The 14,528-nt window shown below is 39.4% G+C and overlaps 1 protein-coding gene across 2 annotated transcripts in view; it reads left to right on the forward strand.

The window, feature by feature from the left end:
• The window catches only part of PCSK5 (proprotein convertase subtilisin/kexin type 5), a 294,987-nt gene that overhangs the window by 6,028 nt on the left and 274,431 nt on the right, over positions 1–14,528 (forward strand). The window lies entirely within an intron of this gene.

The following is a 14,528-nucleotide window of genomic DNA, read 5'->3' on the forward strand; positions in this document are numbered from 1 at the left end:
ACCAGTTGATCTATCCATTTTGAATGAGTGGAGATGAAAGAAGTTATGAGAAAAAGCAAACTAGAGGATGAGATTTAGGCAGGCTGCAAGTTAATTTAGGGATAAAAGAGGAAAGGTGGTATAAATTTTGGATTTTATCTGCAGAGAAGTGATACTCAATGTTGACTTGAGAAAAGAGATGATCAATGGAGATGAAATAATGGGCAGGGGGTTGTGAAATGAAATTCAGACAATACACTGGAAAGGGCTGTAGAACATCTGTTTTATGGGTTGGGGTTTTTGTGATTTAATGGTTCCTTGGGAGTGCATGGAAGTTACCTCTTGTGTCTTTTGCTTTGTTTGGGTGATTGGTAGTAGAATATAACAAGTGGTCCTTGAAATATCTGCTTATTTTCATTGTCCAGTTGGTGTCTTAGTCCTGGCCATGGCTAGAAAAACTAATCAAACACCAGATGACTAGATCAATTAGTGAGGGGTAGATGTGATAGATGGATGAGGGAGGGGCCAGAGGCAAAATATTGGAGGGAAGCCCAGCTCCCTGCTACTCCCAGTTCCTGGTCAGATGGAGAGATTTCTACCAGTGCGTTGTCTGTGAACCTTGCTTAGGGTTTTCATCTTTTATTCCAGTTTCTGACTAGTAGGTAGTTGATTAACTTGAAGTTCCAGTCTTCTTTACTTCCCCAAAGGAAGAAGGAGTTTTCTGTCACTTCTCTCACTGCATGGCCTCCTGGCAGACATAAGGTGGGAGAGGAAGAGGTTTTTCCTAAGCAACCTCTTTCCTAGGCTCCATTTTTTCATCCTCCTTTTCTGTGAATAACTCCAATAACTGCCTGTGCTGTTTGTGGTATTTTTTTCTTACCTTTACAAGCATGAAATTGACATGAGTTTTGACAATTGTACCCTCACCCATAGTTATTTGAATAGCTGCAGTGAAACTAACCAGAATGTTACTAATTTCATTCTTCTCTGGCTTGGGAAAGCAATGAGCAGCAGCTGAGGTGTCAGGAAGATGACACTGCAGAACATTTGATTTGTGTTTGAAGACTGTCTTCCTAAACATAAGGGGTAGACATTTTTGTTTTTAAAAGAAAAGCCAAAATCCTGCAGAAATTGATGATGTAGGTCCCCTTAATGGTTCTGACAAGTGGGTAAATGGATTTTTCAAGCCTTGATTATGGTTATCCACAAAAAAATTGTTCACTAAGTTTTTTGTTTTGGTAAGACTGTCTTACTGATGAAGGCTCATTTTGATAACTGTAGGTAGTGCTGTAGATTTTGAGCATATTAATTCACACTGTTGGACCTGATCTCGCCTACACTTAAATCAGTGGGAGTGTTTCCATGTACTTTAATGGGAGCTGGATCAGGGCCATAGTGCTTGGTTATTGACAGTAGGCCTAGTGTAAATCAATAATAACTCCATTAAAGCCAACAGAGTTACCCTAGTGTAAAGCCAGTGTAAGTGACAGTCCCAAAGCTTAGTTTGTTAGTTTGGGCTTTTATATGACAGAAGTATCTTAAGTGATCACATCATATCCTGAATTTTGATTTTTAGTGATGACATTTTTGTTTGTGGTCTTAAGAAGTGGGGATTCTGGCCCACTCTAAATGGGCAGTTGGTGATTCCTTTGTTGTGCGGGAATCCCTGGCTGGCATAAAGCTGTCTCTACACCATACCCTCCCATCTGTGCCAAGAATGGGATTGGAGTGCACTTTATTGAACCCTGGTCAGAATAATGGCCCCTGGGGAGGCTGTTACAAGTTGGCATAATGTAGAGCACTATAGAGGTTGCTTTAGGTTACACTGTGATTGAACCAGACCCTCAATAGTTGCAGAGTGACATATCCCCCTTCCATCTCCCCCATTACACTGAGCAGAGGTCTAGCACTGAGCTGAGTATCTATTGCTAATTCCACCTTACATTGGCTGTCTAGAGATAGAAGCTGTTGAAGGATTTATTAAAATCATGTAGCGTGTTTTGCACTTTGTCCAATTGTTTGCAGTGTTGTTGTAGCCATGTTGGTCCCAGGATAAGAGACGGACAAGATAATTGAGGTAATATCTTTTATGGACCTTCCACCAATAGAGATTGGTCCAATCAAAGATACTACCTCACCTACCTTGACTTTATCCAATTGACAGATATGTTGTAACTCGATTGATATAAAATGGCTTATCACTATTCAGTGAGAGAAAAGAAAGCTTTTTTTTATATACAGCCATGAAAATTATAGTATACTGATATGTCATCTTAGTTCCCATAGTTTTCCTTGTTTCCTGAAGTACAACTTCTCACTGGAAGTACATTTGTGGTTTAGTGCTCACATGTACTCAATACATTGCAGAAAGGGATGCTAGCTTAGTGTGATATGACCTGAGAAGAGCCAGCAGCTCTAATTCTGGCTCTGACACTAATGCCTTCCATGGTCTTAGGAAAATCAGTTAACCCTGTCTTCCTCCACTTCTCATTGTATAAAAAGGGAGCTGATAATTAAGGATGGGTGCATGAGTTTCCTCTAATTTCAAATATTGTGACTTCAAAGTAAGGAATGGGCAGTGAACCTTTTGAGATTTGTGTTCATATTGTTTTGCTAGTTCCTGTCTGCTGCTGCCAGCAGCAGCCCTGAGCCTGGAGCACTGCTCCTAGCTCAGGCGGGGCACTCTACCTCTTCCTAATTCTGCAAGAAGAGTGGGAGAGAGAAGAGGGAAGGGGTGAAGACTTCCTTTCTATGCCTCCATCCTAAAGTGGAGTGGGGTGAAGACTCTTTGCTCCTTTCCTTGATTCAAGGGAAGGGATGAATATGTAGGTACCCTCCCCATCCCCACAACTCCTCCCTTCACACCTCGATTGTCCCAACAGATTGTCCATTCCCTTACACTGATTTCATCTGGGGAAAGGCGCCTAGTGACCTATGCTCACCTTTCCATCATCTTCTAGAGGCAACAGGCTACCTCTTCCCCAGTATTCTGCTTTGGGCAAGGCAATAAGGACATTCAATGTTATAAGGATAGTGTACTAAGCTCTAATATGAGGAGCCAACCTATGGCCATTGCAGATTACAGTATTATGTTATGACTCTGTGCTTCATAAAGATTTTATTTGAAAAGTCTTGGTTGAACCACAGGGTCAGGAGTGTTGTGTGGGATTTTAGTGCTTTTAGGCCAGTAAATCACACAAGCAGTGAATAAATATTAATCAGATTCAAACCTGAAGATCTAGCAAAGGCACAGAGAAGCTGTTGTTGAAAGAAGAAAGATCGATTGTTCAGAAAGATTAAGTAGAATGGCTGTTAGCAATTTGCCAGTCCTATTGCCTATGGGTTAAAGGGAGATTGCTGTTATCCTGATAGTTTTTTTTTTAAATCAGAAGATTACAAAAAATTGCAGCTGAACTAGAAAAGAAAGATCCTGAAATAAGGATAGCTTCTTTTCATTGAGTGAGAGAAAGACTGCTGCCTGAGTTCCCAGCATCTCACACTGACTGATGCAGAAAAGCAGGATGATAGACCCTTGATGCTCTGTAGAAGCATTTTCAGCCACTCAGGACTGTTATATTTAAAGATTTAATACAGAAGACAGGCACTTAGATCTCAGTTCAATAGGTCACGAAACTGAGACAGGGCACAGCCACATGAGAATTTGGGACTTTGCATAAATAAGTTTCTATAGCCTGGGCGTCACAGATATAGGTACCAGAGCTAAGATGTTAAAAGATCTTAAACTAGATATGTTATGAGCTATGTACAGAATAGTGAAATTGCACAGATGCAGCTGACAGAATTAAATACAGGCCATACTGAGGTAAACTTTATAGGGAAAAAACTCAACTGAACAAGAAAGGCCGAGAATTATAAACAACTACAACAATACAGAGAGAGCACAACATGCAGACTGCCTGCTGCTGCTATTGTGCTAGCAGGCATTCTGGGGCCAGCCAGAAGTGTCCACCTTCTGAAGAGATCTTTAGAAAATAAAAGGAAAAACATATTTTTGCAAAGCTTGCAGGCAGCAAAAGCAGCAAAATAAGACACGTGGCAGAATACAAAGAGGAGAGCATATCTGATGAATCCATATTCAGCATTAGATATCTTGTAGGTGCAGTTAAGACTAAAGTAAAACAGAAGTTCACATTACTGAACGTGAGCACTAGTAAGGAGGTGGGTAAAAAAATCATGTGCCAAATGTGCTGTGGGTCCACGTGCAAACTAATAACCTACATAGATTATTGTAAATAAAACGAGGGGAATCTGGCTTTACAGTATAGTGGAGTCAAGATACCATTATATGATGATTCTAATATGAAGCCCTTAGGTCGGGGTGGGCAAACTTTTTGGCCTGAGGGCGCCACACCGGGGAATAGAAATTGTATTGCGGGCCATGAATGCTCACAAAATTGGGGTTGGGGTGTGGGAGGGGGTGAGGGCTCTGGGGTGGGGCTGGGGATGAGAGGTTTGGGGTTCAGGAGGGTGCTCCGTGCTGGGATCGAGGGGTTTGGAGAGTGGGAGGGGGACCAGGGCTGGGGCAGGGGCTCAGGGGTGCAGGCTCCGAGTGACGCTTACCTCAAGCAGTGGTATGTCCCTTCTCTGGCTCCTACGCGTGGAGCGCCCCTTGACCCTGCTAGAGCGCTGGAGTGGGGCCATGCAGCTGCTTCCAGGAGCTGCGTGGTGCAGCTCCCGATCTTGTGTCCCGGAGCGGGACCGTGCAGCATGGCGCGGCCCCCAACCTGGCACCCCCACCTGGCACACCAGAGCGGGACAAGCCCCAGACCACGCTCCCCAGCGGGAACTCGCGGGCGGGCTTAAAACAGCTCAGTCCACAGGCTGTAGTTTGCCCACCCCTGCCTTAGGTAAATGCACCCTGAGCTACATTTATAAGAATTAATTATGATTTAAACTTTCAAGTAGTGAAAGGGGAGAAGGAGCCATTCCTCTTAGTGACCGTGGCAGAAGGCTCAGCGTGAATCAATAAAAATGGACACTATATCCAAAGATGATACCTCCCACATAAAAAAAGATAATGGTTGGCAATGGGGATCTGTTTCATGTACTTGGTTGCCTGCTAGGAAAGTACTATTTGAGGTGGACCCAAAGTCAAGGAAGTAAAATTACCAGCACTGTTAAAAGCACAGCTCAGAGTAAAAACAATCTCAAACTGAAAATGAAATTAGGACTTTGGCTGTTCTCTAGATAGGGCATCTGCTCATAGATGAAGCTGTACATCTAACTCCTGAGAAATTCTAGGAATACGCGAGAGAAAAAATATCAGGCAATACAACACTTTATGGAATTCGTGAATACCTTTCTACCCCACCCCTCTGATGTGTATAAGTAACAGCCAGTATCCAGTACTTAGATGCAAAGATGTGAATGGGGATGCTCCAATTCAGCGCAATGCAAATGAGAAGGAACTAGGTGCAGCCTTACTACAGAAAAGGCCTCCAAACAGCTTTTATGTCAAGCTCATTTTTGCTTACACAGCAACAGGATGCAGAGAGTGAAAAGAAGTGTCTTGTTACAATATTTTCATGGGAGAGATTCATTCAGTACCTGCATGGTGGAGATGTGATCAGTGATGATGATGCAGATGATAAGCCTCCAGAAAACAGCTTTCATAAACCTTTTCTATTACCCCAAATGCCTTCAGTGTAGATTCATAGAAGAAATATAATTTGAAGTTACACTATGGTAAAGGATCAGAAATATACAAAGCAGATTTCCTATCTAGAGCAGCACTACCTCAGACAGACGTTATATTTGAAACTCTTGATCAGAAGACATTACAAAAGATAGCTTTTGCTATTGAACTTGAGGGAATTAACTATGCTGAATTGGATCAGCATCTAGCCCAGATAGAACAGCCTGGACAGCAAGGTTAACTACTGCAGCCACTGGAAAAAACAGGTCTGTGTGGAAAATGTGGACGCTGAGCAATAGTGCATAGTGTACAAAACAGAATCATATACATATGAACCAGAGTTGCTATACCCAACGTTGTAAGACCTGAGACATTGGCAAGAATCCAATGCTAGCCACCTACACAAAGAAACATGTTTTCACAAAGCCAGAATTATTGTTGATTAGACATACGTTGTTATAATTATTTGTATTACTGTAGCACCCAGAGACCTGATTCAGGATTGGATTTCCATTGTGCTTCAATCCTCACTAGTGTGACGATTAATCGGTTGACATTACTAACATGATGTGAAGATGAAAAGTGTTATAGAAATGCTCAACAAAATTAATAGTAATACACCGCTACCCCGATATAACGCTGTCCTTGGGAGCCAAAAAATCTTACCGTGTTAGAGGTGAAACCACGTTATATTGAACTTGCTTTGATCCACCGGCGTGCACAGCCTCCCCCCCGCCCCCAGAGCACTGCTTTACCGCGTTATATCTGAATTTGTGTTATATTGGGTCGTGTTATATTGGGGTAGAGGTGTAGTTGTAACAGCAAGCTCTGATATCTTTCATGAACATACCACTGACCCCAATTTAACCTATGCTACTATATGAAAACATATTTCCTAAATAGTTGTATGCATGGTGTTATATTTTGCATTTGTAAAGGACTTCTAGAAAAAAAATGCAGCCATTGACTATGGCTCTGAATCTTCAAACATCTGCCTGTAAAAGAAGTTATGCTCATGAGTAGGACTACTCAGGAGTGTAAAGTTACTCACGTGTCCACATCTTTGAAGAATTGGATCTTAGAATCATTAGGTTATAGAAAGAGAAGGCTCATCATTCAGCAGCAGGTGCACACTTTTCATCAACTCATGAGCCTTTTCATGTTGCCTGCTTCTTTTCATCTATTTTTCCACTTTGCAAGTTAATGGAATGTTTCTTATTTGGTTGGTGACTTTCAGATAACAAGTATCCTACATTTTAGGGCAAAATCCTTCTGTGATATGCCACATTGAATCATGTGTCATGTCAGTAATGTTGAATGTCAAGCTGAGATAACCACCAACCTGAGAAATTGGGAAAGTTCAGTTTTCTAACAGGAGGTCTGAAAACACTGAGGTTCAAATTCTGGCCTTGTGTGCATAGATAACTTCACATGAAGTCAATAGGACTTGTTTCCATGCATAACTGGGGCAGAATTCGTCTCTTAAAACAGGAACCAGAGTGTTACCCCTCCCAGGATTGTACCACATTAACTATATGTTTAATCTGTGGTAAACAATTAGGAAAATTTGGTTTCCTATCAGCAGTCTAGCATACTGTCAAATGTTACTAGACAAAAAAGGCATCTGTTATGGGGCCGTTAGGTTTATCTCATTTTTAGTGAAGTAAAAACAACCTTGAACTTTGCTCTTTTTTGCCAAAAGCAAGTAGGTCTTGCTCATGTTTGTTCTCCAGAGCCAAAATACAAATCTTAGATACATTGCTAGAACTCATGATTAAATCGGTTGCTACATTTGTACATGCATTCTTAGTCAAATTGTGGAAAAAAAAAAGATGCTGTATTTGTGCTGGTATGAGTGTTCATTGGGCAGTGAGGGCATTGTTGATATCCGTATGCTGTGTGCTAGAAATTTGAGACTAGACTCTGATGGTGGCCTACATTTTTAGCTGTTTAACTTAATTAAAAGTAGCAGGTAGCCTTCACTTCTGGATAACAAGAAGTAGAGAACATTCTATTTATTAATTTTGCTGGAATTTCTTGTGCCTATTGATATGGCAACCAGCTTTAAGTACAAACAATAGACAAACAAAACAAAAAACCCACATAAATGATATCTGCTACCCATAGCACATGGCTGCACCACCTGTCACCTGATCCTGCAGATCCTTACATGAAAAATTTTTACTCACAAAGGTAGTAGATATTCCCCAAATATTAAACCTAAAGTAGCCTAAATTAATAGGCAAAATAAAGTAAGCCAAAACCAAAAAGTCAACCAAATGCTACCCTAAAAAAAATATCTGAAGTTCCTCAAGGCAAGTTGGTCTCTAGTGGGCCAGACAGGAGGAATGAATTCTAAAGGCAGGGCCTTAAACTGAGAATGGCCTGCCACCAACAACACAGCTGCATTGTTGTGACAGGTTATAGAGTGAGCTGTGGTCCCTCAAATAACAAGGCCCCAATCCATTCAGGGCTTTAAAGACCGCTACCAGCCAGAAGTGAAAAGGGGAGTGAGTGCAGAGATCTGAGCACCAGCCTTACAAGCTCACAGTAGCTTTCCCCATTTAAGTAACAAGCAGGCGGCTACACCCTTTTGTCACTGAAACTTATGGATAGTATTCAACTGAAGCCTAACAGAATTTTCTAGTTGTGTATTCCTGAGGAGACAAAGTGCCTATATACGCATCATGTGAGCAATAAAGAGATGTGGTTGCAGCTACCTGGCCCACCACTGATTATACCCAAGAATCCAGGAGCATCAATGCCTTCCATCAGAGCCCCAGTGTAGCAGGGTCTGACCCGTACTGGCATCAAGCCCTGACACTGTCTCAGATTTGTTTTCTTGAGCTTTTTAGCAACTGCCCCCAGACCCTTATGAGTCAAATACACTTTTGAGGATCTGGTTTATTGAAGCACAGATTGCATATCAGCTGATATGACAGGACATCTTTCCCCAACTCACCATTAATTCAGTCCTTTGCTGAGCTCAACAGTTCTTTCCCAAAACACAGATCTTGCTCCCTGGAGTTTCCTCAAGCTTCTTAAGGCTTCTGCCCCTCATTGCACAACTCCACTCAAGTCTTTCTGTCCGGCTACCGTGGAGAACCCTTTCCCCCAGTTGTCTCTGACCTTACAGCTCCTGAAAGGGCATTCCTACTCCCTGCAAGTCTCTTTCCTCTCTCTACTGATGGAACAGGCTCCTTCTTATAGGAAGTTCACCTCCAACTTACTGTCAAGTAACCTGGTCACTTGAATCAGCCACCAGCCCCCATCATCTGGGACTTGATAGCTCGACACAATGGGTTGCTGAGCTCCCAAAACGGGCCAGCACACACTGGAGCACCTAGACTGTGGGCTATTTTGACCAAGTCAATTATGTGTCATCAATAATTGGTGCTGACACAACTGCCTACTCTTCTAGATGCTTCCCCTGCCAATGAGCCACATTTCCACCTTGTAAGGGTTGAGTCATTTCCCTTTCTTGGTCATGTGCTGGGAACATAGTGAAACTGTTGCATTTGGATAAGGAGACATAGAATCGACTGTTTGTAGCCTGCTAATGACATTAAAGCCCAAAACATGTAATAATCCCCCTACTGTACATACATGCACAGTGAGCAGGGGGCGTGAGAAGGTAGTTAGTAGGATCTCTGATTTATCGCTTTACATTTCTGACACATTTAAGGTGATGCATTATTTTGAAGCTGCCTTTTCAAAATAATATGTGTCCAAAGATATTTTAAATATTAATCAATTCACCAGACCTTGTAATGCAGGAATTATATGGCATGAAAGTAAATGTTTTACATTTGAAATGAGGTCTGTATATTTAAAGTACATCTTCTTTTATGCCATTCATTATTTATTTCAAAGCTGACCAAACTTCCTATACACCTTTACCCCGATATAATGCTGTCCTCGGGAGCCAAAAAATCATACCGCGTTATAGGCGAAACCGCGTTATATCGAACTTGCTTTGATCCGCCTTAGTGCGCAGCCCCGCCCCCCCGGAGCACTGCTTTACCGCGTTATATCCAAATTCGTGTTATATCGGGTTGCGTTATATCAGGGTAGAGGTGTATTTAAATGTATGGATCATAAAAATAACCTGCCATCTGTGAAGGCAAAATGTTTTTCTCTCCTTTGCACAAATAATTTTTGAGACACAGCTATGTATGTATTCATTGATCAGTAAAGTTCTAAAGGATTTCTTTCCCAAAGAGGATGTCCCAAAAGAGTATTCTTTATAAACATGCTATAGACATACCCCAAATATTGCCCTGAATACTTTCAGTGGCTCTGGTAAATCTAGATACTTGATCACCAACTGTAGCTGGACCTCACAGCTTTCACTGACTTTTCTCCACATGTTGGAGTAATTTTAATGCTGTTGCCAAGTACTTTGAGAGGTGTCAGTACTATAAAATGTAGATTCAGAACTTTTTTCCTGATTGAGCCTGGATTCATCAAGATATATGCTAGGTGTTGTCTCAGTAAGAGTTCAATGCAGTTTCCATTAAAGACTGTGAAAAGATTCCCATTGATTTAACTGAAAGTTGGATTGAGCTCTAGTAGTCCATCTGACACTATGATGAGTGGGAGCAGGACGGCGACCTAACTGTCTGAATTATGGAGGATGTAATTTTTTCCTGTTATTTCTGACTTGACATAACTAGATTAAATAGACAGTAGATTCCTACCTGATTATACCTAGAACCAGTAGCTCCATGATTTGGCATAATCCAGATTTTGTTTTGCCAAACATCATTTAAACTGGTAGCACGTTTCTGACATTTCCTTTCTGATTAGGTGTGCATGCTATGGGATCTGATATTTTTCTTGAAGCTTGTCTGTAGGTCCTGCCAATTACAAGTGTTTTCTTACTAACAAGTATTGAATTTCAATATCTATCTATAGGACTCTGTGCTGGAACATGAGTAGTCCTTGCATAAGTAGTTCCATCGAAGTCAATGGGACTACTTGCATGAGTAAGGATTGCTCATGTGAATAAAGGTTGTGGGATTAGGCCTCAATTTTTCAATAGGATATAGTAGTGCCTTTATAAGGATCTTGCATTGATCAAATTAGGCATGTGCATATTATCACTGAAATATCTGGATCTGGGATGGTTTGACCTTTATTCATGCTCTGTTAAGCTTGTTGTGCAGAGTGGTAGATTATTAGACTTTGATACAGGACAAAGTCAAAGAAATATGTTACAGTTTCACTGTTGTGGCAGTTTACACTGATAAAATGATTGATTGAACTAGAGTGATGGGTATTTAATACTGCCACACATCACGTAGATGAACTAAACTCATTCCCAGTAATTCTCATGAGTCACAGCTTTATTATTCTTCAAAAAAAATGTAGTGAGGATGGAGGGGGAAATTACTTAATAAATTCTGATGTGCAAGTCAATAAAATGAAAACGTAATTACTATAGCCAATAAGAACTGAGTTCAGATTTGTAAGGCAAAGTGCAGTCTGAAAAGGTTTATTGCTGCAATTTTAGATGTTTTTTGGAAATAGAATGACTAATGTATGTTGATGCATCAGTCACTTTGAATGTTATAAGATCTTCTGATATTAATGCAGTAGTGAGTTTTATGCTGAAATTAAAATAAATGAACAGAAACATAGCATTATATCTGAGTTGGTGCCCAATCCTGCAAACCCTTACTGACAGAGTCTTCTCTCACTTAAACCAGTTTAACTCAATTGACTTCAACAGAGTTACTTCTGATTTACTTTGGTGCAAATGAGAAGAGACTTGCGCCTGGTGGGAATGCTCAGGTGGGTGAGTGAGGGTTTTCAGGATTAGCTCATATTATTAAACATTTTGTGATCAATTTTCAAAGGAAATTAATGCCTGTTTTTCCCATGAATCTGTTTTATTAAAACATAAAACCTATTTAATAACTTATCTTTATACTATTGGCATGATTGAAATAACAGTGACTAAACCTTGTAAAGCCTCATTATTTTCCAGAATTATTATAATATATTGATGAGAGTCCAAATGAATCCCTCCCATCAATAATGCTTAGGGTTTGGAATAGTCATAAAAGATGGAATATGTCAGTGATGTAAAGTACTTAAAGGAATATTCAAGGTACAGTATGTATATTCATTTTCTTTTCTTTCATTCTCCTTTTGCATTTCTCCACTAACACAACATGAAATGGGGTAGAAGTCAGTAATAACAGCTATGAAGATTATTCTAAGACATATATCAGCTTTTAAATGATCAATTGGCGAGTTAGTAAAGAAAGAAAAGAGAGGAAGGTTAGAACAAAATCTGCAGTTGTGTGAACCTCTTGAAATGTTAAAGAGATTTGTTTTCTGCCCAACAGCTTTTATAGAGAAACAAACATTATCATTTTCCCCACAGCTTCTTTATAGGTACAAACCGCATTCATTATCACTTGAACTTGCATGGATAATGATTACAAAACTTTAAATCATTAAGTCTTTAAGTCTTTAAATCACTGCAAATATCAGAGGTAAAGTCTTTTTATTTTGTGGAAAAGGATTAAAGTATTTGCTGCACTTATTTTGTAGTTCCTGTGGAAATACCATGAGGTAAATAGTCAGGTTCAACAAAGAGAGGCATGAATAATCAGTTTAACATTACATTGTTTTATTTGACAGGGACATTAACTTACCTAAAGGTAAATCCCTCCCTTCATAAAACTCTCATTAATGGGTCCATAATTGTGTTTTCATTTTGTGGGATGGTTAGGCTGGCTATGCTGCATCATAACATTAACTAGCTTTACATGAGAAATCTGAAAATGATCTTGTTTAATGCAAAGACATCTGTTGAAGAACTGAAAAAAAATCCTGTATCTGTGTTTCTTAAGTTTTTAGTCACTTATTTTAATATATTAATAAAAATCATAACCTCTCTTTCAATCCTTGAAAGGAAATGGATGGAGGATGGGTGTTCTTTATGTACTTCAAAAGGCAGAATTCAAGTTTCCTTTAATTTAGAGTATTTGAATGATCAACATGATGGCCAAATATCACTGTTAAATTCATTAGGAATTCTGTTGGTTTGGTTCTTTAAAATGCCAACAACTTGACATTTTTACTCACTGTTCATTCAATCCTTGACTCCAGTTAGGGCCAATTTTGAGGTCCTTACTCAGTTTTTACTTGGGCCTGTAATGTACAGCCCTGCATTGAAGTGGTGTGGTGTCACATTGCTTCTAGGGAATAATTGGCAGGCATTCTTCCTTAGATGTTCAGAAAGAGTCCCTTGGCTCTTCCTCCCCCTTCCTGAAGTGCAGCACATCCCCATTTCCCGTGCTGTGATAGAGGGAGGTGAGGCCATGAGCCCATCCCGTCCCATGCTTCATCTTCTTTTGGGGTGCTGAAGGGACTGCAGTTTTCCCTAGCTCTTATTTGAGTCACACTGGAAAGGCTCCTTGGGCCATTCTTTTCATTGCACATTCATGTAAGGGACAAATATAGAAAGCTAACCCTTAGCTTTCATTCAGTCTTTAATCAGGCAATCTCCTATTACCGTTATTGGAAGTTTCCCTGGGTAAGGTTCTCAAGATTTGGCCTAGTATGAATATTATTTTCTTCAACACATTCCAAGAGAAGTATCACTGGATACAATTAACTGTAGTCAATTAAAATCTCTAAGTAGTTTTATTTAAAACAACCAGCTAACCGCCCCTCCTCTCCAACCTCATTTATAAGGAGAGAACAACTTCAGATTGAAATCCGCAGGATTTAAATAAATATATAATCCAAAAAAGCTGCCACAATCCTCTTTTGAAGGATTGTTCATCCTGTTTAGAAGGGTGCTTTTAATGAATAATTCTTTGTGATTAAACACATATGAATATGAAACTATTGATGCATTTCTGATCTTTTTAAAGGTCACCCTTCTTTTAAAAGATTACAGTGTTCCCTGAAAATTCTGACCTCTTTTATCATTGAATCTTTTCTCATTTTTGCAAAGGATGTTCACTTAAAACTTAGTTGTATTAGTGGGTAGTAAGACCTCACTCTTAAGTATCAAAACATTTTATTTCTTTTGATGATACAAAAGCATTACATGTTGCTAAATGTCTCAGCACTTCTCCTTTCATCATGTAATTTCAAATGTTGAATATGGTTTCCATGGTAGCATTGATGTACGAGAGACCCACTAGACAGAAGTTCATTTGCAATATTTCTTTCAATGCATAACTGTACATTCTTTTTGTATTTGCATCATCTATTGATCCATAAAGTTTTGTCCTGTGTACCTTGAGCTTTTTCAAGGTAGTTAATCAATTATTAGTCTGCTGCATAGACTAGAGGAAAGCTGACATATCTTTATTTTGGTAAATATATTTTGGAATATGACCTATATAGGGAACAGATTAGAGAAACTTTGATTATATGGGTGGTATACAAAATGCAATATGTAATCTCATGTAAATAATTTCCATTATAAATTAATTTTTTTATTTTAGAAGTTCTTTAAAACTGTATATTCTCTAACGTGCTATATCCACGCTCTAATTATATTTTTGGGATGAAATGTTTAAAGCTTCTTAATGGATTTAAATGCTCAATTCCTATTAATCATAAAACAGTGACTTTGAAAATCTCAGCCTTGATATTGAAATAGAACAGATGCAAAGAACTCAAATTGCAGTTGGGGTTATTGTTGCTCATTTTGTCCTGTTAACAAAAGCACATATAACAAGTTAAAAGTCTAGAGAGTTTATTTTGGATTTTCTGTTGAAGCACTTAACATGCTAAGGTTTTTGTGGGATTTTTAAAGCAAAATGCAGCAGTATGTAAACAATAGTAATAACATTCTTCTGTGAAAGAACATAATGCAGAGCTATTTTATGTTAATAGCTCCGTTTTTCATTTTAGACAT

The sequence above is a fragment of the Trachemys scripta genome, chromosome 6 (genome assembly GCF_013100865.1).
Source record: "Trachemys scripta elegans isolate TJP31775 chromosome 6, CAS_Tse_1.0, whole genome shotgun sequence".
NCBI classification, from domain to species: Eukaryota; Metazoa; Chordata; order Testudines; family Emydidae; genus Trachemys; species Trachemys scripta.